Consider the following 20,576-nt stretch of genomic DNA (forward strand, 5'->3'; position numbering starts at 1 on the left):
GAGAGTTATAGAACAAAGAGATCTAGGAGTACAGATTCATAGCTCCTTGAAAGTGGAGTCACAGGTGGATAGGGTGGTGAAGAAGGCATTCAGCATGCTTGGTTTCATTGGTCAGAACATTGAATGCAGGAGTTGGGATGTCTTGTTGAAGTTGTACAGGGCATTGGTGAGGCCACACTTGGAGTACTGTGTACAGTTCTGGTCACCCTATTATAGAAAGGATATTATTAAACTAGAAAGAGTGCAGAAAAGATTTACTAGGATGCTACCGGGACTTGATGGTTTGACTTACAGGGAGAGGTTAGACAGACTGGGACTTTTTTCCCTGGAGAGTAGGAGGTTAAGGGGTGATCTTATAGAAGTCTATAAAATAATGAGGGGCATAGATAAGGTCGATAGTCAAAATCTTTTCCCAAAGGTAGGGGAGTCTATAACGAGGGGGCACAGATTTAAGGTGAGAGGGGAGAGATACAAAAGGATCCAGAGGGGCAATTTTTTCACTCAAAGGGTGGTGAGTGTCTGGAACGAGCTGCCAGAGGCAGTAGTAGAGGCGGGTACAATTTTGTCTTTTAAAAAGCATTTGGACAGTTACATGGGGAAGATGGGTATCGAGGGATATGGGCCAAGTGCAGGCAATTGGGACTAGCTTCGTGGTATAAACTGGGCGACATGGACATGTTGGGCCGAAGGGCCTGTTTCCATGTTGTAACTTCTATGAAGTTAAGGCCTGACTTAAAATCACGCTGTCAGGAATCTGGTGCAGGTGCAATCAATGCACCAAAATATCAGCCATCAGAAAATTGCCCCTAGATACTTTAAGGTAGCCAACTATGAATAGCCAACGTAATCCATGTTGAGCATCGCTATGATTCTCACGTTGTTGGGACTGTGATTTAAGATGTTCCTTGATAAATGCTTGCAGTGCAACCTTCTGACAAAACCTATTTCGCAAATTACAAAAAAAACATTTATCAAATGTGCCTAAAGTTCTACTGCTTGACTAACAACCTTAAGTTAAGAGAACCCCTGAAATTAAAGTTCACACGGTTAGCTCTCATCATGCAGCAGTTTGTGCTCCAGAATTAGAAGATCAAACATCAGCTCCAGGGGCTAAATTGTGGGTTGGCGTATAAGAATAAATTCTATTAGAAATTAGGTCCCCTTTTATTCACATACCTTGAGCCCTATGGAATTGTAGGATGAGAGATTAATCGATGAAATCATCAAGGCATAATGTAGAGCACAGTCCCTTCTTATCTGCTAGTCTCAAGTCTGCTATTTCTTCATTTTCACCTTCTTCATTGCCCAAGTGGGTAGAAATACTCATAGTGCATATTTTAGCTTTCTGTTATACCTCGCATAGCAATGCCCAGGGTGAATGTTGCAATGGTATCCATGGCAGTGGTTAGTCACGCAGATCGCCAATGATTATATCTCAAGTCTTAAATCAATTCTGCTGAAACACATGTAATTTTGTACAACTTAATGACTATTTTAAATAGAAAGAAATAACTTGCACACATAAACGTCTTTCTTTTCCAGAAAGCTTCAACTCAGGCATTAATTTGTTGCAGTTCACCGAACAGAACTTGGGTGAGTAAACAGAGTGAAATTGCCAGAAGATGTACTGTTTTTCTGATCTGGGCACTGATTCTAATCAGAATGTGAGCAATAATTTCCAACGCGGTCCTTTGAAAACTTTCATTAAAAGAAAAATGTTTTCTATCTTCGAGTATTTGACCTCCGCCATGATGTTTCTCTGTAAATGTCTGATGCTTTTGTGTTTTAACACAAAGCTCCAGAGAAGCATAATGTCACTGATTACAGATGAGTATTTGTCCCATTCTTTGGACAGAATTTATTTGGGTTATTAAAATAAAAACTATCATTTAATTTTTTTTTTAATGGAGAACTTCTACTGTAGCCCTCAAAGGGTTAAATTAAAATGTGCCGTACATTAGCCGTGTTTATTAAAAGAGTCAATTCACTTCAATGGTAATGTGCATCGGGTGCAACTGTAACAAAGAAAGTCTTGCTATTAATGTCTTGAATAGAAACAGGGCCCCAGAAATAAAGGACAAGTGATATTCAGTCAACCATCTTTTGAAAAAAGCTGATTTTACTGAGATAAGTCAGACCTCTAGCATTCTCCAAAGGCCATTTGGCAAATATCATCTGTGTTGCAAATAGAAAGAATAGCCAGTGTAAATAGTGGCGCCCATGGGGCACTTTGTCATTTTGGGCTTCAGTCCAAAGATCTCGCAGGCCATGTTCCACACCATTCACCAGGTGCTACTCCAATCAGTTCGATTCAAAAGTTCACATATGGCAAAGCTCATTAGTGCTCCAGCTCCCCGGACAATGCCGCTTGATTCCCGAAAAAGGGGTGAGGGGAGATTTCCTCTGTGTGCTAAATAACATTGAGTTACATTGAGTCCACGGCACAGAAACAGGCCATTCGGCCCAACTGGTCAATGCTGGCGTTTATGCTCCACACGAGCCTCTTCCCACCCCTCTTCATCTCATCCTATCGGCATATCCTTCTATTCCTTTCTCCCTCCTGTGTTTATCTAGCTTCCCCTTAAATGCATCTATGCTATTTGTCTCAACTACTCCTTGTGGTTATGCTTTCCACATCCTTACCACTCTTTGGGTAAAGTTGTTTTTCCTGAATTCCCTATTGGATTTATTAGTGGCTATCTTATATTTATGGCCCCTAGTTCTGGTCTCCCCCACAAGTGGAAACATTTTCTCCATGTATACCCTATCAAACCCTTTCATCATCTTAAAGACCTCTATCAGGCCACCCCTAGAGAAAAGACCCCAGTCTGTTCAGTCTTTCCTGATAAATATATCCTCTCAATTTTGATATCATCCTTGTGAATCTTTTTTGCACCTTCTCCAATGCCTCTATATCCTTTTTATAATATGGAGACCAGAACTGTGCACAGTAGCCAAGTGTGGTCTAACCAAGGTTCTAAACAATAAACGGGTCTATGATTTTTGTTAGACAAAGAGGAGATGTTCTCTCATGGTGATTTGCTGTCACGCACAATCAACTCTTACTCCACAAATGCCAATGAGGCCATTCATCTCACCTCATGTTCTAATTTACAATGCCGTTGCAGGAATATTCTCTGGACACACTGCAAATGAAGTATTACCAAATTGTATTTTTTTGTGTTTCATCGAGGTCTCTTCCTAATGCCTGTCATCCTAGTGTTTGCCCTCGGTGCCTGATTACAGTGCTTCACTCCCTAACCTGGTGTTTCTCTGATATACTTCCCCCTCGTCCATCTGTGGAGCATGGGAGGTGGCTGGCTACTGTGTCTCAGTCAAAGGCTTCTGAAATAGTGGAGGTCGTTGACCTTTGTATGCACCACCCCAGGGCAGCCTGGCCCTGCATGCGTCCTGGCACCTCTGCAAAAAGCTTTGGATGAGGGGATGCAAGGGCACAGAGGCATTGCCAACCAGAGAGATGACAGCATCATCCATGCCCATTCCATGCCTGCCCTTGCTACTGGGCTCTGTCTCAATATGCCCAATAGTCTGCATGTTGGGCGTCAGTGAGCAGGCTATTGGTGAATAGGTGTTACTTGATGGCACTGTTAATAACTCCTTCCATCACTTTACTGAAGATTGGGAGGAGGCTGATAGGGTGGTAATTGGCCAAGTTAGAATTGACCTGTTTTTTTTGTGGATGGGGACATACCTGTGCAATCAGGTAGACGCCAGTGTCACAGCTGTACTGGAACAACCTGGCTAAAGGAGCAGTTAGCTCTGGTGCACTGGTCTTCAGCACTGCAGTACAGGATGCCGCCAGGACCCATAGGTTTTGCTGTGACCGGTGTACTGAGCCAGTGCTTAATGTCACGTAGAGTGAACCCGTATTGGCGGGGCACTGGTATCTTTGATGGCGGGGACCCCAGGAGGAGGCCGAGTAGGGACATCTACCCAGCGCGTTTGGCTGAAGACACTTCAGCCTTGTCACCAGTTGGCTCCACCACGGTTGAGGCTGGAGTTGTTCATGGAGCCTCCTCCTCCTCCTCTTGTCATTCGCCTGGCTGTCCATCTCCATTCTCGACTGGATGTGATAGAGTTGCAGAGCTTTGCTCCGATCGGTTAATTGTGGGACCACTTAGTTCTGTCAGTAGCATGCTGCTTTTGGTGTTTAGCATGTAGGTAGCCCGGTCTATTAACGTCACCAGCTTTTGGGGTGTCCTGAGGACGCGACCTGGTGCTATATAAATGCCAGTTCCTTCTTTATACCCCAGTCAAATGCTTTGTTAGTTGCTTGAGGGGCTGTTACGTTTATCACACTTGGCTGCTCGTTCTTTATTCTTGCGAATGAAGTCACATTTTCAGGGAGCAAGCCTTTCAAACCTGCACAATGACCTATTTCATTAGCAGGTCGCAAATAAAGAGAAAACAGGCTTTTCTCCTCCTTTCTGAACAGGGAAAAAAATATAATCCCTGACTAGGAGTGTGTTCATGAAAACAACAAACTTTACGGTCATTTACTTACCGTTTTCTGCATAAAATGCTCAAACGTCCACATGCCCCATTTCATTATGGCCACCAATGCAAAGTATTTGCATAAAATAACAACAATGGCTGAGGCTGGCTGGAAAATATGTTTCATTAGCTGCCCAGGCCAACACAAATATCAAATGCTTGCGATGAAGATAGCATTAATGCCATTTTAGGAAAAAAATCTTCTCATTGTATATTCTTCTCCGTGTAATGTGTAGCAAGTTGAGATAAGAAAGTGGGAAGGAAAGGATGTGCACACATTTATGAGTTTGTGCTCTGGGAAAAGGCAAACGCATTGAACTGTTGTCAGATAGGATTTCAATTTTGCAAAATACTGGCTTGACTTTTTTGGGTCACTTTACGTTCCCGGATTTAACTTTTCAAAATAGTGGAAGCCCCTGTAATACAACGCGGAGGGCAGCCCACCTGCAGAACAGAAATCAGATGCCAATGTTTGTATAGAATAAACACTGCGCCATTTAAACCGATTTAAAAATTAAATCAATGCGAGACAAATTAGGAGGGCAGTGTGTGTACAAGTGTGCCCGTCAGCCTCCTTTCCCCCATGTGCAGCCTCCATTATTGACTCTATTAGCATTTTAATCACAAATACCTGGTAAATTTCCCTCTTTGATCTAGTGTAGCTGTCAATCAACACGCTTTTAGTTCGAGCTTTCCTCTTTCCTGACATTTGCCTTTGTTTGGTGGCTGAAAGGATTGCCTGCTGTTCTCAGGGGCAGGCCAAGGGACTGAGAGGCTGAATTGTGCTATCAGGTACCATTGCTGCAGGCTCTAAGGCAGCTGGCCAGTCTTTATAAGAGACGGGGCGGGGGGGGGGGGGAGAGAAAAACCTATCCTTTATTCTTCACATCCACACAAAAAAAAAACCCCTCTGCTTCGCAAAAAAAAGGGAAAGTTTTTTTTGCGTGTGTGCCTGTGTTTTTATCAACAAGACAAAAAAAAAAGCTTCCTCCGTGCGATAAACCCCTCCCGCAATCTGGGGCACTGTACATTAATATGCCTTGTAATTAGTCGTCCCAAGAGTTATCAGCTAGTTTTCTACTATTCACTGCTGCTTCTTGTCAGCCATTGTCCTGCCACTCCCTGCGCTCAGCAATTCTCCATTCCCAGGAATCATATTCAAACACAGAATGCACTAAAGGCTCAGCCATTCATCACAGGTTCAAAAGCTCGATTTCAGGGGAGATAACATCTCAGCTAGTATTTCGTTTTGTTTTCAGGTGAAAGAATTCACATTACTAATTTAATATGAAATTTCCCTTTGGATTATAACCGACAAATGGTGCTGATATGTTAATTTGAAGGAGCATCGAGACTCCCAAACAAGCAGGCCCTCTAGTGACTGAATCTGCTTTCGGGCTTTGATGCATGTTTACTTGTATTAAACAATACTCTCTCTCTCTCTCTCTCTCTCCCACATACTCACCGTCTTTTATTTCTAGATCCCTCCCTTGTTCACTTCCTCTGAAACCCTTTTCCCCTCTTAAAATGGGAACTAGGCCGAAATATATGCCTTTGAAAGTGTCACAGGGTTTAGGTGTGAAACCGCATCTAGATTCTGAATTTTTTTTTCAAGTTATTCACAATTGAAAACAAACGTTTCACCATGGAGATTGAAACAATCATTTTGCTGAAAACTCGTCGGGATTCTGCCACGTCAAATTATTTTGAATTTCTGTTCAGCCCCCATTGTGCCTGCGGCAGCCTTGTGCAGGCCAATAGGGACGACCGTGTAAATTAAGAGGAGATACAAAGGAACCTGATAATGGTGTAAAAGTGAGACATATAATCTGTGCCGGTGGGAAGATAGTGAAAATGGTGCTGGGGTGAGGCGTACAGACTACACAAAAAGAAATTCAAGGACAATGAGACTGATTTCCAATTGAAGCAGTCCTAAAGGCCTTCCATTACAAGTATTATTCTTGCGCAGAAAAGGTCATGGAAAAGATCTGATGTTAGATCATTACAATCTCCCAGAGCAAAAGGGGACTGCAGGAAATGTCTCCTGGGTCCCTACCTGTGAGCCAGAGAGGAAATGGCAGCAGTACAGTGCTACTTGAAGCCCAACGAACAGAATGCTTGCACCTCACAGCCAGGCTGAGAAGCTGGGTGCCTATTTGCCTGCGCAGGACAACAAAGGAATAAGGAGGGAGATACCTGGGCCACAAGGGAGAGCCGTGAAGTCCAAATAATTTAGGAAGAAGGAGATGTATAACTTGGATTCAATCTGTCTTTGTCTCGAAGGTGGGGTTCACATCCGGGTTATTGTGCTCTTCCCCCCACAACAGGAGAGAGCAATTCACAACAGGATGCTTTTGATCTCCTGTCTCCCGCAAAGGACTTCCGTCAGTAACCACAAAAAAAAAACTCCACCTTCTCTTAAATCTCAGGAAGAGTTAGGATGGTAGGAGGAAATGGGCAATTCTTACTTAAAATTCCCTCAGGAGGAACACTAGGGATCCACGATCCCTGACTGAGATGTTTGAGGGGAGTGAAGTATATCTATATCTCAGTGTGAAGAAATAGGGTCGATACCCATTAGTCAGATTTGCAGGGAAAGCCTATATTATGGAAGGCAGGTTATTGCAAAGGAGCCCAATGCGATTACATCTCTGTCCAAACCAGCTGGGAGACCAAATCAGGCATTTATTTCAATTCACATGTAGCCCAATTGTGTCTGCACCAATTTAGTGCAAGTAGTATCATAGAATGGCTACAGCGCAGAAGGAGGCCATTTGGCCCGTCGAGCCCGTGCCGGCTCTCTGCAAGAGCAATCCAGCTAGTCCCACACGCCTGCCCTTTCCCCGTAGCCCTGCAAATTTTTTCCCTTCATGGGAAATTAAGTCATTAGGAAAACCAGGTAAATTAGTAGGAGATGCAAAAGGACCTGATTGGGCGTGGGATTAAGAAGTGGCAGGCCAGGATGAAGGGGGAGCATGAGTCTGCAGGAAAGTGACAGCTCAGCCCAGCACTTGGCCTCCTTTTTTTGATGGCTGCTGACGCCGAGCTGGTGCTGCACGCGATGCTTGCATGGAGGGCTTTCCTCTGTGCCACTCTGCAGCAAGAAAGTGCGGCCAAGTTTCAGGCCACAGCTGACTGTTATTGTCCCTGCACAGGTGCAACTTCAGTGCTGCATGTTAGCTGCTGGTGTCCTTTCCAGCAGATGGCAGACCTCAACATCTTCCCCTCTGCTGATCCACACTCTGAGACGACAGTCGTTCCTGGTGGGTTTTCCAGTCGCCTCAGAAATGGTCGGTGGCATCTTGGCAGGTGCGGCCAAACCGGCAACACTAACTCCTGATCACCGTGACGTGCCAAGGCGCTGCACAGGAGCGATTGTCAGACAAAATTTGACACTGAGCCACATAAAGACTTATTAGGACAGGTGGCCAAAAACTTGGTCAAAGAGTTAAGTTTTAAGGAGTGACTTTAAATTGCAGAGAGAGGTAGAGAGGTGGAGAGGTTTAGGTGGGGAATTTCACAGTTTAGGGCCTAGGCAGCTGAAGGCACAGCCACCAATGGTGGAGCGATTAAAATCGGGGATGCGCAAGAGGCCAGAATTGGAGGAACGCAGAGATCTCGGAGGGTTGTAAGGCTGGAGGAGATCACAGAGATAGGGAGGGGCGAGTCCATGGAGGTATTTGAACACAAATCGAGGCTTTCCCGGACCGGAAGCCAATGTAGGTTGGCGAGCACGGGTCTTGGTGCGAGTTAGAATATGGGCAGCAGAGTTATGGATGAACTCGTGTTTACGGAGGGTGGAAGATGGGAGGCTGGCCAGGAGAGCCTCCAGTATAAGCGTTAGAGAGGGCATTCGCAACTCATTGTAATGCCACCTGGAGATCTGCTGGCATAGCCGTCATTGGCAAGAGAAGCCTCCACCAACAGCGTCTGTAAAAATGAGCTTTGCTACCTTTCTCTGCAGATGTTGGGAGTGGGTGGGAGTGGGTGGGAGGACCCAGTGCATCTCTTGGGACGTCTGATCTGCTCGGCATCCTTCCTTTGGTCCCCTTTTCCTCCAAACACGTCAGCTAGAAGGATTCCTTGTGATTTATCGAGTGTCTGCTCAGTCCTTTCTTCTACATCCTTTTGAGCCCAATCAGAAATGCCTGAATTCTGCTTGATCCAGGTATCTGACTTCTTGTTGGCTGGCTTGGCTTTAAATGGAGCTCCGATAAAGTCCTCTTGATTTCCCGTCCAAGTCACGGATCCTCCTGAGTGGGACATACATCACCATGCCTTCACCGTCGCTGGGTCAGAACCCTGGAATTCCCTAACATTGGAGTGGATTTTAATTTCAGCGGTGATGGAAGACAGGCAGTGGTGGATCAGTCACCCGTTACACATTGAAGCAAATAGAAAGGACAGTCGAATGGGATGCATCATAGGCGGCCGATCTGCTACCAATCATTTTGTACCACCGTCGAAAGTTAAAATCAGCCCTATTTAACCCTTGGTTGCTATTCTCACTCAAATTTATGCCAATAGGCCTCTCTTAGCTGTATACATCTCCTGGGAACATTGCTGGATCACTAATGAGGGAGAATTCTTTTGCTCAGTGCCTGTCATGAATCTGCCAGGTATTCACGTTGTGAAAGCATCAGCGAAAGAAAGACAACAGTGGGCCACTTCAGTATAGTGTAAGTGGGGTGTCCCTCTGTGGAGAGAGGGTGTGTGTGTGTGTGTGTGTGTGTGCGTGCACCTCATTACAGGCAAACAGAAACTTTACCTGTATGGACTTTCCAGTCATTTGATTCGGAGCTTCTTCATCACAGCGTTGTGTTTTTCACACTTGTCAGACACCCAGCAGATTATTTTTAAAAATGAGGAACGTTATTAATATAACTGATGGTATTAGTGTTAGCATACATTGGAGAATAAGATAAATTGAAAATCAGTTGTTGAACAAATGAAACGATTTAAAAGTTCAACTTTGAAATAGTTGATTTTAGAAAATGAGAAAGGGAAGAGTTGATAATAGTTGGTCCAGATTGTAGAATTTTCAAACATAGCCACTGCTATCTGTAAGGGTCAATACCATACCATGTATGGGTCTATACCATACCATGTACGGGTCAATACCATACCATGTATGGATCAATACCATACCATGTACGGGTCAATACCATACCATGTACGGGTCAATACCATACCATGTATGGGTCTATACCATACCATATATGGGTCTATACCATACCATATATGGGTCAATACCATACCATGTATGGGTCAATACCATACCATGTATGGGTCTATACCATACCATATATGGGTCAATACCATACCATGTATGGGTCAATACCATACCATGTATGGGTCTATACCATACCATATATGGGTCAATACCATACCATGTATGGGTCAATACATATCACATGCTGCATTTACTCACTGAGCCATAAAGGATCTTATCACAATAGATACAGCACAGAAGGAGGCCAATTGGCCCATCTTGCCTGTGCCGGCTCTTTGAAACAGCTATCCAATTAGTCCCACTCCCCTGCTCATTCCCTGTAGCCCTGCAAATTTTTTCCCTTCAGGTATTTATCCAATTCCCTTTTGAGGGTTATTATTGAATCTGCTTCCACCGCCCTTTCAGGCAGCACATTCCAGATCATAACAACTCGCTGTGTAAAAAAAATAACAAAAAGTAATCTGTGGCATCTTTATTCCTCATAAAGGACTTGAATAAAACAAGTTTTAAGTTGTTAGTGAGACTCTGACTTTCATCTCAGGACATTAAGGTTCCAATTTGCTTTCAGTTGGGTAAAACACCATTGGTATCCCTTGACTTGACCACCCGTATGATGGACAGGCTGGTGGACGGTCTGATTCGGGCTGGCTAGGTTTCACTGAATAACAAATGACTGGTTTCATGGTCCAGAATAACCCCAGACAAAAACCACAGAGAATAAACTGAAAAGAATCATGGAAAAAAAAAGGAATTTCTCCAGTTTAAGTACCAACAAAGGGACAGTCAGTGAGAGCTTTGTAAGGTATGGAAGTCTTGAGGTGAACTGAATACACATATCGAATTACAGATGATCAGAGTGAGTTACAGAGGTGTGTGTATGCTCATGAATTGGTTTTAGGCCATTAAATCAATGAGGGATCTGAGGCACCTTTGTAAATAATCTCACAACCATTAATTACTCGCAATTATGACTTATTCTATTAGTGCCTGTACTCATAATGATTGCCATAGTATCTTTACAGGGCCACTTTTGACATACCTACTTATAAAAAGTTGTTTTTAGGCATTTTCTGTTTGGGAGCGAGCCATAAAATATATAAAATAATTATTGTGTTGTACCAGTCTATTATCTGGTACCTTATCTGTTTCCACATCATTGCCTTAAAATCGCACCATCTTCCTAGATAATGGAAAATTTTTCCGGATGAACTAATAAGTAAATGTTTATTCATTTATATCCTGGAAGATCTGCAATAGCATGTCCTGCCACAGTACTTCAGAAAAATGAAGGATTGCCTGCAAGTTGAGTGCAGGAGGGTGGGTGTTTTGGTTCGAGAGTGGGCTGTGCTTTATTCTCTTTGTGTTCTTTATGCAGATGATCTAAATAACAAGGAAGCAAACTCCAGGGAACTGATGAAGGCAAAGCTCAGACTGAGGCCCCTTCAAACCAAGCTGGACTCCATGCTGCAAGTAAAGGCAAGGAAAGAGAAGCTACCAGGGTTGCTATGAATGTGGGATTGCACTGCCCTTTCCGCAAGGGCTCCCTCAATGGCTTAGTTGGTGAGGGCAGGCTATTTTCGGGATACCTGCTTATCAAAGGTTAGGTAAGGGCTGATAGTGAGAGAACCAGAAAATGTGTAAAATATCGTGTTATATTAGTCTTATATATTACCTTTCAGCAGCACTATCTTCCTAGACATTAGAGCATGTTCTGGATTATCTAATAAGAGGAGGGAGAGAGGACAAAGAAATTCCTAGGTTCCATCCTGGATCTTCTGTGTTGCAGATTTTTTTGATCAGGAACTTCTGGCAAACTTCTGTTTGGATTCATGGGTGTGGGTGCTTGGAACATCATCGTGCCTGGAAGAGAAGGAGGAGGAGCAGCAGTAGGCTGGAGTCCAGGGACCTGCCACTGCAGAGAGACGGCTGCCAGCACCCTCAGAAATGGTTGGTGGCATCTTGGCGGGTGCGGCCAAACCGGCAACACTGGCCGCTGATCACCGTGGCACGCCAAAGCGCTTCACAGGAGCGATTATCAGATGAAATTTGACACCGAGCCACATAAGGAGATATTAGGACAGGCGACCAAAAGCTTGGTCAAAGAGGTAGGTTTTAAGGAGTGACTTAAAGGAGGAGAGGGAGGCGGAGAGGTTTAGGGAGGGAATTCCAGAGCTTAGGGCCCAGGCAGCTGAAGGCACGGCCGCCAATGGTGGAGCGATTAAAACCTCAATGGAATTGAATATCGGGGCGGGACGTATAACGCCCACTTTGTGTTAATGCCGAGGACAAATTTCTACCAGGAAATGACTCACCTGCTGTGTAGTTCCAGGATTTTATTGCGTAAAAAAATTATTATTTTATGTCTAATTTACAGTAACTATATTGATGCTTTCCCTACTTGTTTTACGTACATAAATCGAGTGGAGTCCATGTAATTTATTTGCTTCACTTTCTGTTAAAGAGACCTGCAACTAGGACGTACAGCCTGGGTGATGTGAAGACCATGGCTGGAGACCTTCAGAGCTTAGGGCTTGGTGCAGACACGGAGACAGAAGGAGGTGACTCGCCGCGGCAAAGGCGCATCACCATCGGTAAGAACCAACGACAGAACCTCCGTTCACTTAATAATGGGGGGTGGGGAGGGGGGGTTGTAGCTGAGTTCCAAATTGTTTCCTCTTCCCCCTCCTCCGGCCTTAGTCTTTAAAGACTGTAAAACTGGAGTACATAAGAAATAGGAGCAGGAGTAGGCCATACGACCCCTCGAGCCCGCTCGACTGTCGACCAAAATGAAACTGAAGATCTGGGCCTCCAAGAGTTGAGGCGGACCCACCGCAACAGAAACCATACATTGAAATTCTACTAATGGCCACCGGTGGCATTTTGCCAGGCCCATTTCATGGAGCGCAGAGTGGACATCTCTGGATTTTTCTCTGTCTCCCCTCATTTAAATGGAGCTGGTTCACAACTAGTGGGATTTGTATCATGCGCTGGGAGTACAGTGATTGGGATTCCCTGGGCAGGAGCGGAAAAGGTGCTGGTGTCACATCTTTAAGCGGCAACTGGACTTCCTTTTGGTGGCTACATTTGAAAATGGCCTTTTCTGCTGTGTGTTGTGTCGAGATTAGGTGGGACATTGCTAATGTCCAGGGGGTATTTTGGCATTTTTGTTAGGCAGGGGTAGTAAGGGTTACAGAACCAAGGCGGGTAGGTGGAGTTAAGATACAGATCAGCCGTCGTCTAACTGAATGGCGGAACAGGCTCGAGGGGCTGAACGGCCTGCTCCTTTTCCTATGTTCCTACGGTAGGTTGGACCGCCTAGCTGAGGCAAAGTGTTTGGAGAAGTGAGATCCAAGAGTAAAGTTCGAACCAAACAAAACGGAACAAATAAACATTCAATCCAAAGAAACAAGCAATAGCGCAAATGCGAAAAAAAATGGTAAAAATCCAGAGCTAATCTCACCAAAAGGTCAGTCCAGATAGTCTTACGATGATGTCTGGTTCCTGTAACCCGCTTGGATGTGCTTTGCTCCAAATTCTAACGGCTGGCTTGTGCCAATGGTGCAACGCATTGGAATTCCTGGGTCATCAAGGGCACATCCCAAACACCACCCGCCCAAATGAATGCTGTAATGTGGCTTGTTTGTCCCACGGAGCCTAGCATACGCCCGTCGGAAAACCCGGGGCGAGTGAAAATCAGGCACACTGACCCTAAACCTGGCTTTCTGTTTCCTCTGCACCACAGCATTCACCTGCACCACCGCTCCATGGGAACAGAATTCCAGTTCCATAGTTTCCAGCTTGGTCGTGACAACCTCTCCACCCAAATGGGATCATGCGCCCACTTCCTGTATTTTTACAGCGACTCAGCACTCCCTCTGCTGGCCTTTATTTCCATTGCATACATAACATCGCACCTCACCCTACTTACAGTGGGACAATCCTCCCACCTTATCTGCCTTCAGCCATTTTGCAGGGAGGCTTTACGAGCAACCAGTAGCTCTTTAAAAGCTGCTGGCACCGAACAATCGGCCCCTGACCCTGTTTCGCTCCCAGACGTTTACTGCAGTGAGTTGGCCTTACATTCTCGTACAAGATCTGCAGTGGTCACTGCTCATTAGATTTAAATTCACCCACTAAGTTACCGTGTTCTTTTTGGCAGCGACTTCCTTGAACTGCGAGTTCAAATAACATCAGCGTTCTTTCCCGGGCTGTGTGAGTGGTGAAAGGATCTCTGAGGCCCCTCAAACACTTAGTTTGAAGCAAGCCACGCTGTGAGAACCAGGAAATGTAGTTCAAAGACAAACAGCGCAAACTAAAAACCCGGGTGTGCCCGATAAGGTATTATAAAATGAAATAGAGAAAGCGAAATAAAGAAGGATAAGATTAAAAGACTGAGATAAAAGGAACAAAAGGAAAAAATTAAAATTTTTTAACTTAAAAAATTTTTTTTTTGAAATGTCCAAAAACTATTAAAATCAGGAGTAATGAGACTCCACATTTTTAAAAATTAATTTTTAGTGCCAGAGAGGTTGTTTGGCAGTCAATAAGACTTACCGTGCTGTTAAAACTTAGTTTAGACTTAAAAAACTGAATGTACCTGTTTTGTGGCGAGATTAGTTCATTTCCAGCTGGGCAGGAGAGCAAGTTGACGCTGGTCCGTTGATTCCATTGATTGCAGCCAGCGATATCCCTTTAACGCGAAGCTGTCACATCTCCAGCGAACCAGGAAGAGCAAGTTCCGGATTTCTGCATTTGACTGCGCATGTGCGGTCACCAGAACTTACTCCTCGATTTCGCCACTAATAACGACGAGCACTGTTAGGCTCCCTGTTACTTTAAAAGCAATTTCTGGGCTATTATTTACCCTGATATGTACAGTACTTACATATTGTGAACTAAACACCAGATGGCCCCCCGATGGGAGTAATTACATTGTAGCAATTACATTTCTCTTGTATTCTTTTGTTATTCATTGATGGGAATGTTCTAGAAGGTCTGGAAATTTTTTAAAAAGCAATTAATCAATACCACACCAATAAGAGTGTTTCTGCAGACATAACACACCCTAGGGCCAATTTTGGGCCAAATCCTGAGCTCTAAGAGCTGGGTTGAGACTGCTCAAATTCATTAAACAGATGACACGTATAGCCAGCAGGGATAGCAAACTTTCATCCAATCTATCTGGCTTTGATTCAAACCAAGTTTCGGAGGTGAACGAACGGTGTTGTACCCTAATCTTTCTTTTAAAAGTGAAATTTTATTTTGTCATGACACTTCTTTCAAAGGGTCCGGTACACACTCTCACTCCATTGGTATGAATTTTAGTTTGTGTGTCCCCAGTGGTTGACATAAAAATCTATATTTTACCCATATCCAAATTGGGTCCATTTATCAATTACATCATGTTCAAGTGTGAGAGAATGTATCAGATGAAAAGTGTAGTGTGTTAAACACTTTATTGATTTGGGAAATGCTAAGTTACACTACATAAAGGCCAAGCTTTAAGGATGCTACAATAATGATCTTGGCCTCAGACATTATTCTTGTTTTTCAGTATCCTACATACCTCCCTCGACAGATCACAATGGAAATTTGAAAGAAAAGGTATGAGGTTATTCGCACAATTTCTCCCACAAACGAGTGTGACGTTTTCAGGTATTTACCTTACTGGCTGTCTCTCTGTGTCTACGTTTGCCACGAGCGTGTGTAAACTTCCACTACCGCTGATGAAGCCAGTTGGCTAACCAATTAGCAATAATAGATGGAGGCAGGGACACCCAGGAGTGCTGATAATGCAGTCCAAGGACCACCAACATTGGCTACGTGTTCACCAATGGGGCTGGCCTCATTAGATGACACAAGCTCAGCCTATTTGCATAATGTACTAGCACTCTGGGCCCACCTCATACACAAATATTTAATACATTTTCTGTAATACATTTTTTAATTGCCACAAGAGATTCGAAAGCAAATAGCAAACTGTCTGAGATACATTGGGACCCAAAACATTTTTAAAACAAGGATACAGATCAGCATGAAATACTAACAGAGATCATAAACAGAAAAGATTAATGTTTAAGTCTTGTTTTATAGTGAGAGTTAAGATTGGGTTAGCTTAGAATAAGACGATAAGGATTTCAGTCACCATTATACTCTATTAGGTGTAAATAATTTATAAAATGGACTATTTGTAACATCATCAGTCTCACAAAAAAGCCCAGACGTATATTTCTTGCGATGTTGTTAAATCACTGTTTGAGATGTATTTCCGTATCATAAATGTTCAACCACTCCAGATTCCTTCAAGTTGCCATGGCTCCCATCACGTAGTGTCAGAAATAATGGCTTTGAAATATTCAAAAAGTCTATCAGATTCTATCATTGCCTCATAATCACTGCACATTATCATTTGTGCAACACATTGGAGCAATTGATTAATTTATATACTTCCTTCGAACAAACTACTGTTGAAATTTTAAATGTGTCAGGCATGTAAAAACTGCATTGTGTGCTTAATAAAATATTGCCATTAAATTATTTTGGTTCCATAGTGACATTTTTATAAAACTATCTGTAGGACTATTGTATTGTTATCGGACAGTTCTATCTTTTAAATTATTTTTAACAGCAAGTGCTAACTGTGTTGCTACTTTACAATGTTCACCTCGATTTATATGATGCCAGTTTTGGATACAAGTAAAGTACACAATTTTTGTCTTATACCTCCACTCCCTCCAACCCAGTTCTGTACAAGTTTCTCGGAATGATCCTTTATCAAAGTGGTATTTTCCATTCAGTTCCTTTAACCGCGTTTTGAGATAGAGAGTAGACTCAGAGGGAGAGAATTTGACTTACGGCCAAAATGGCCACTTTTACGACCACTCCGCGCCGGCCTGAGGCCCGAGCCAAATTCGGCCTCAGGCCGCATTTAAATGCCGCCGGTGAGCTGCGGGCATCAAATGGACAACCCCCGCTGTAGCTCGCCAATCGGGGAGGGAGGGAAGGATATCGGCCGTTATCGCGCGGAGCCGGCCGGCAGGTTGGGTCTTGGCGGGGAGAGGGGTGGGGGGGGCGAGGTGATCCAGGGCCACATCTTGCAGTGGGCCAACAGTGGGCCGGATCTTTACTGTGGGCCCAGGAGGAGCTCTTCTGCTTCTTCGGCCTCTTTGGGACAGAGTGGAGGTCTCTGAATCTCTTTAAGGACCCGCTGGTTAGGCCGCTCATGACCTGTTACAACTAGTACAGAAGCTCCGCCCATTTGCACCTGAATTTCACATTCGGAGTCCTAAGCAAGACCCCCCTAGTTGCATATTTAAGGAGTCCCCCGAGCCAATATGGTGTCTGGGGCACTTCCGGCCCAGATTGGGTGTGACAGATCACAACACGAAATCCAGCGGCGGGGGGTCCTAACGTAATTTTACGGGTGGAAAGAAGGGCAGCGGTGAGCTGAATTTCTCCCCCAGAGTTCAATGATAACAGGCAAAGAACAAAATCAGTTTCTGCTTCCTTTTGGAACTTGCTCACCTGTTTATTTATTTATATCTATGCTTTTGTTAAACTTAGCACAGAGAAAACAATACTGCTCGGCGTTACCATGGTCGTGAAATAATATAGTCATGTTGCCAACTGTATCTGGAGCCAAAGATTTATCCTTGTTTGGGTTTAATACCAACTAAAGAAATGATATGTTCAGAGCAATACTCCAGCGTCCTGAAGTAGATTTGCGAAGTGGGCTCCTCTTGATGTTCCAAGGCATGAATCTGCCTGCCCAAAGTTCCCCAGTACACCACCAGCTCTAAGAGAATTGAACAGCATCAATGATTATCCTTTTACTTTAAGCAGGCACTGTTCTGGTACAAGTAAAAGAAATGCTTTGAATAAATGTACTGTCTTGTTCAGGTGACTCAGCTCTGCCCGCCTGACATTTCTTGTTACGAATGGCCCTGTTCCTTTAGGTGAATACCAAAGAGCCGAGGGACAAATCTCTGGAGGAAATGAACACAGAGGAGGTCTGTGAGTGGTTTCGAGACCTTGGGCTGGAGGAGAGTATTCCTTTTATCAGAGGTGACATTTACTCCAAGATCACTTTAGTCACACACTGTGATACCTTAAAGTACTGTATAAACTTTCTCTGCTTTTATCATGGCCTTTAATAATTGTTGTTTTAAGTGGCCATGGTACTTTTCAATAATTCTCTCCACATCAAACCTCCAGATCTGGGGAATAGAACCTATGCCAGGGGCAGCTGTAAGATGTGATAAACAGCTCTACAAATGGAACTGACCAGATGGTCACTCTCACAAGTGCCGATGATATATCCTACTTATCCCTATCTCTGTAACCTCCTCCAGCTCTGCAACCCTGAGATCTCTGCGCTCCTCCGACTCTGGCCTCTTGCACATCCCCGATTTTCATCGCTCCACCATTGGCGGCCGTGCCTTCAGCTGCCTCGGCCCTAAGCTCTGGAATTCCCTCCCCAAACCTCTCCGCCTCTCTACCTCTCCCTTCTCCTTTAAGATGCTCCTTAAAACCTACCTCTTTGACCATGCTTTTGGTCACCTGTCCTAATATCTCCTTATGTGGCTCGGTGTCAAATTTTGTTTGATAATCGCTCCTGTGAAGCGCCTTGGGGCGTTTTACTACGTTAAAGGCGCTATATAAATGCAAATTGTTGTCATTGGTGTTGTTTTAAGACATTTGCTACATCTTTAACTTTGAAAAAACAAAATGCCTGAGATTTGTAATCGCTAGGACTAATTTATGGGATTCTGCCTGCTGGTACTGTCTTGTCATTGTGGTCTTTACTTTGGAGGGATTTTTCTCCCAAGCAATTCCTCCACAATCCAATACAGTACGTATATAATATGTTGCACAGCTCTTTAACAGGAAAAGTTCAACATCAGTTAGAGGCCGGTGAGCAAATCTCTGTGTGTTTAGGAACCTACGCACAGAACTCTGCTTTTGCGTCAGCCGTGGATCAGTGGTAGCACTGTCATCTCTGAATCACAAGGTCATGGGTTCAAGCCCCTCTGCAGGGCTTGAGCGCAAAATCCAGGCATACTGTCGGAGGTACCAACTTTCTGTTGCGTCGCTAAAGCGAGGCCCCATCTGCCTTCTCAGGTGGACATAAAAGACCCCAAAGCTCCCAAGAACAGAGGAGTTCTCCTGGTGTCCTGGCCAATGACTTATAGAAACATAGAAACATAGAAAATAGGAGCAGGAGTAGGCCATTCGGCCCTTTGAGCCTGCTCCGCCATTCAATATGATCATGGCTGATCCTCTATCTCAATACCATATTCCTGCTCTCTCCCCATGCCCCTTGATGCCTTTTGTATCTAGAAATCTATCTAGCTCCTTCTTAAATATATTCAGTGACTTGGCCTCCACAGCCTTCTGTGGTAGAGAATTCCACAGGTTCACCACCCTCTGAGTGAAGAAATTTCTCCTCATCTCAGTCCTAAATGTCCTACCCCATATCCTGAGACTGTGACCCCTCGTTCTGGACCCCCCAGCCAGTGGAAACATCCTCCCTGTATCCAGTCTGTCTCGCCCTGTCAGAATTTTATACGTTTCAATGAGATCCCCTCTCATTCTTCTAAACTCGAGTGAATACAGGCCGAGTTGACCCAATCTCTCCTCATACAACAGTCCTGCCGTCCCAGGGATCAGTCTGATGAACCTTCGCTGCACTCCCTCTATGGCAAGTATATCCTTCCTTATCCCTCGACTGCCATCACTGAAACAGTTTTAATTGGTCATGTGTCTCACAGCTCTTTGTGGGGCTTTGCTGAGCGCCAATGGCTGCTATATTTCCCTACATTGCAATAGTGAGTTCACTTCAAAAGTACTTAATCGGCTGTGAAGTGCTTTGGGACATCCTGATGTTGTGAAAGATGCGACATAAATGCAAGTCTTTCTTAAGTTCCCTGATTAGAAAGCAAGGCAGTATAACTGAGGGATGTCTGCTCTAAAAATGGTACTGGTGTCAAGCTATCCAGTGTGACACAACACCAGTTAAACGGAAAGAAGCTCCAGTCTCTGAGTAGCTAACCCGTGTTTTGCCATACCATCGAACAATGGCGGAACTCACTGAGTTCCACCGCACAACAAGGAGCCAGTGATCAGGTGTGAATTCACTTGCACAACACAGGCAATGTGTTGAAGGGGAGGGTTTACCCTCAGTCAATTTTGCCTCTACTGAACCAGCCCCACTTCAAAAAAGAAGTCATGGGAAGACGAGTATCTCATTAGCACTTGTGAAACGAGAGCGATTCTTAAATTCCCTTCTCTCAATCTGCCTCCTCTTTTTTAAATATCTTTGTGAGCCGACGAAAAGAGATTAAATAAATATTTGCAACTTTTCCACCTTTCACTTTAAGAATAATTTTCTGGCGTCTTCAGCCTCACCAGCCAGGAGCGCGCGTAACGGCCAGGAGATCTAGCACAAATATGCACCCTAATAGACTGCACAGTCAGAAAATTCACTACACTCGCTCTTAAGTCCAATTTAGTCCGACTGGGGCTGTTTTTGTTGTAACAAAGAAGATTAAGGGGCGATTTAAGAAGAGGCATTTAAGATTATGAAGGGATGGGTCAGAATAAATAGAAACCAACTGTTTGTGGTGGTTAAGGGGTTTGGAATGGAACAAGGGGACAGAATATAAGATTAAATGTAACAGGTTTAGGACAGAGAGCAGGAGAAACCTTTTTTTTTCACACAGAGGGTCGTGAGATGGTAGATTGCACTCCTGGAGTTAGTGATTGAAGCAGAGATCACGGGGGTGATTTTAAACCCCAAGGACTGGTGGGTTGGGGGCGGGTGGGAGTT

General features: G+C 44.2%; 1 long non-coding RNA gene across 1 annotated transcript; it reads left to right on the plus strand.

The window, feature by feature from the left end:
• The first annotated feature begins 12,221 nt into the window (after nt 1–12,221).
• On the plus strand, nt 12,222–17,756 carry LOC137324265 (uncharacterized). The gene is made up of 3 exons (XR_010963577.1): nt 12,222–12,339; nt 15,303–15,352; nt 17,704–17,756. It is a non-coding gene; the product is annotated as an uncharacterized lncRNA (long non-coding RNA).
• The last annotated feature ends 2,820 nt before the right edge of the window (nt 17,757–20,576 follow it).

The sequence above is a fragment of the Heptranchias perlo genome, chromosome 8, assembly GCF_035084215.1.
Source record: "Heptranchias perlo isolate sHepPer1 chromosome 8, sHepPer1.hap1, whole genome shotgun sequence".
Taxonomy (NCBI): Eukaryota; Metazoa; Chordata; class Chondrichthyes; order Hexanchiformes; family Hexanchidae; genus Heptranchias; species Heptranchias perlo.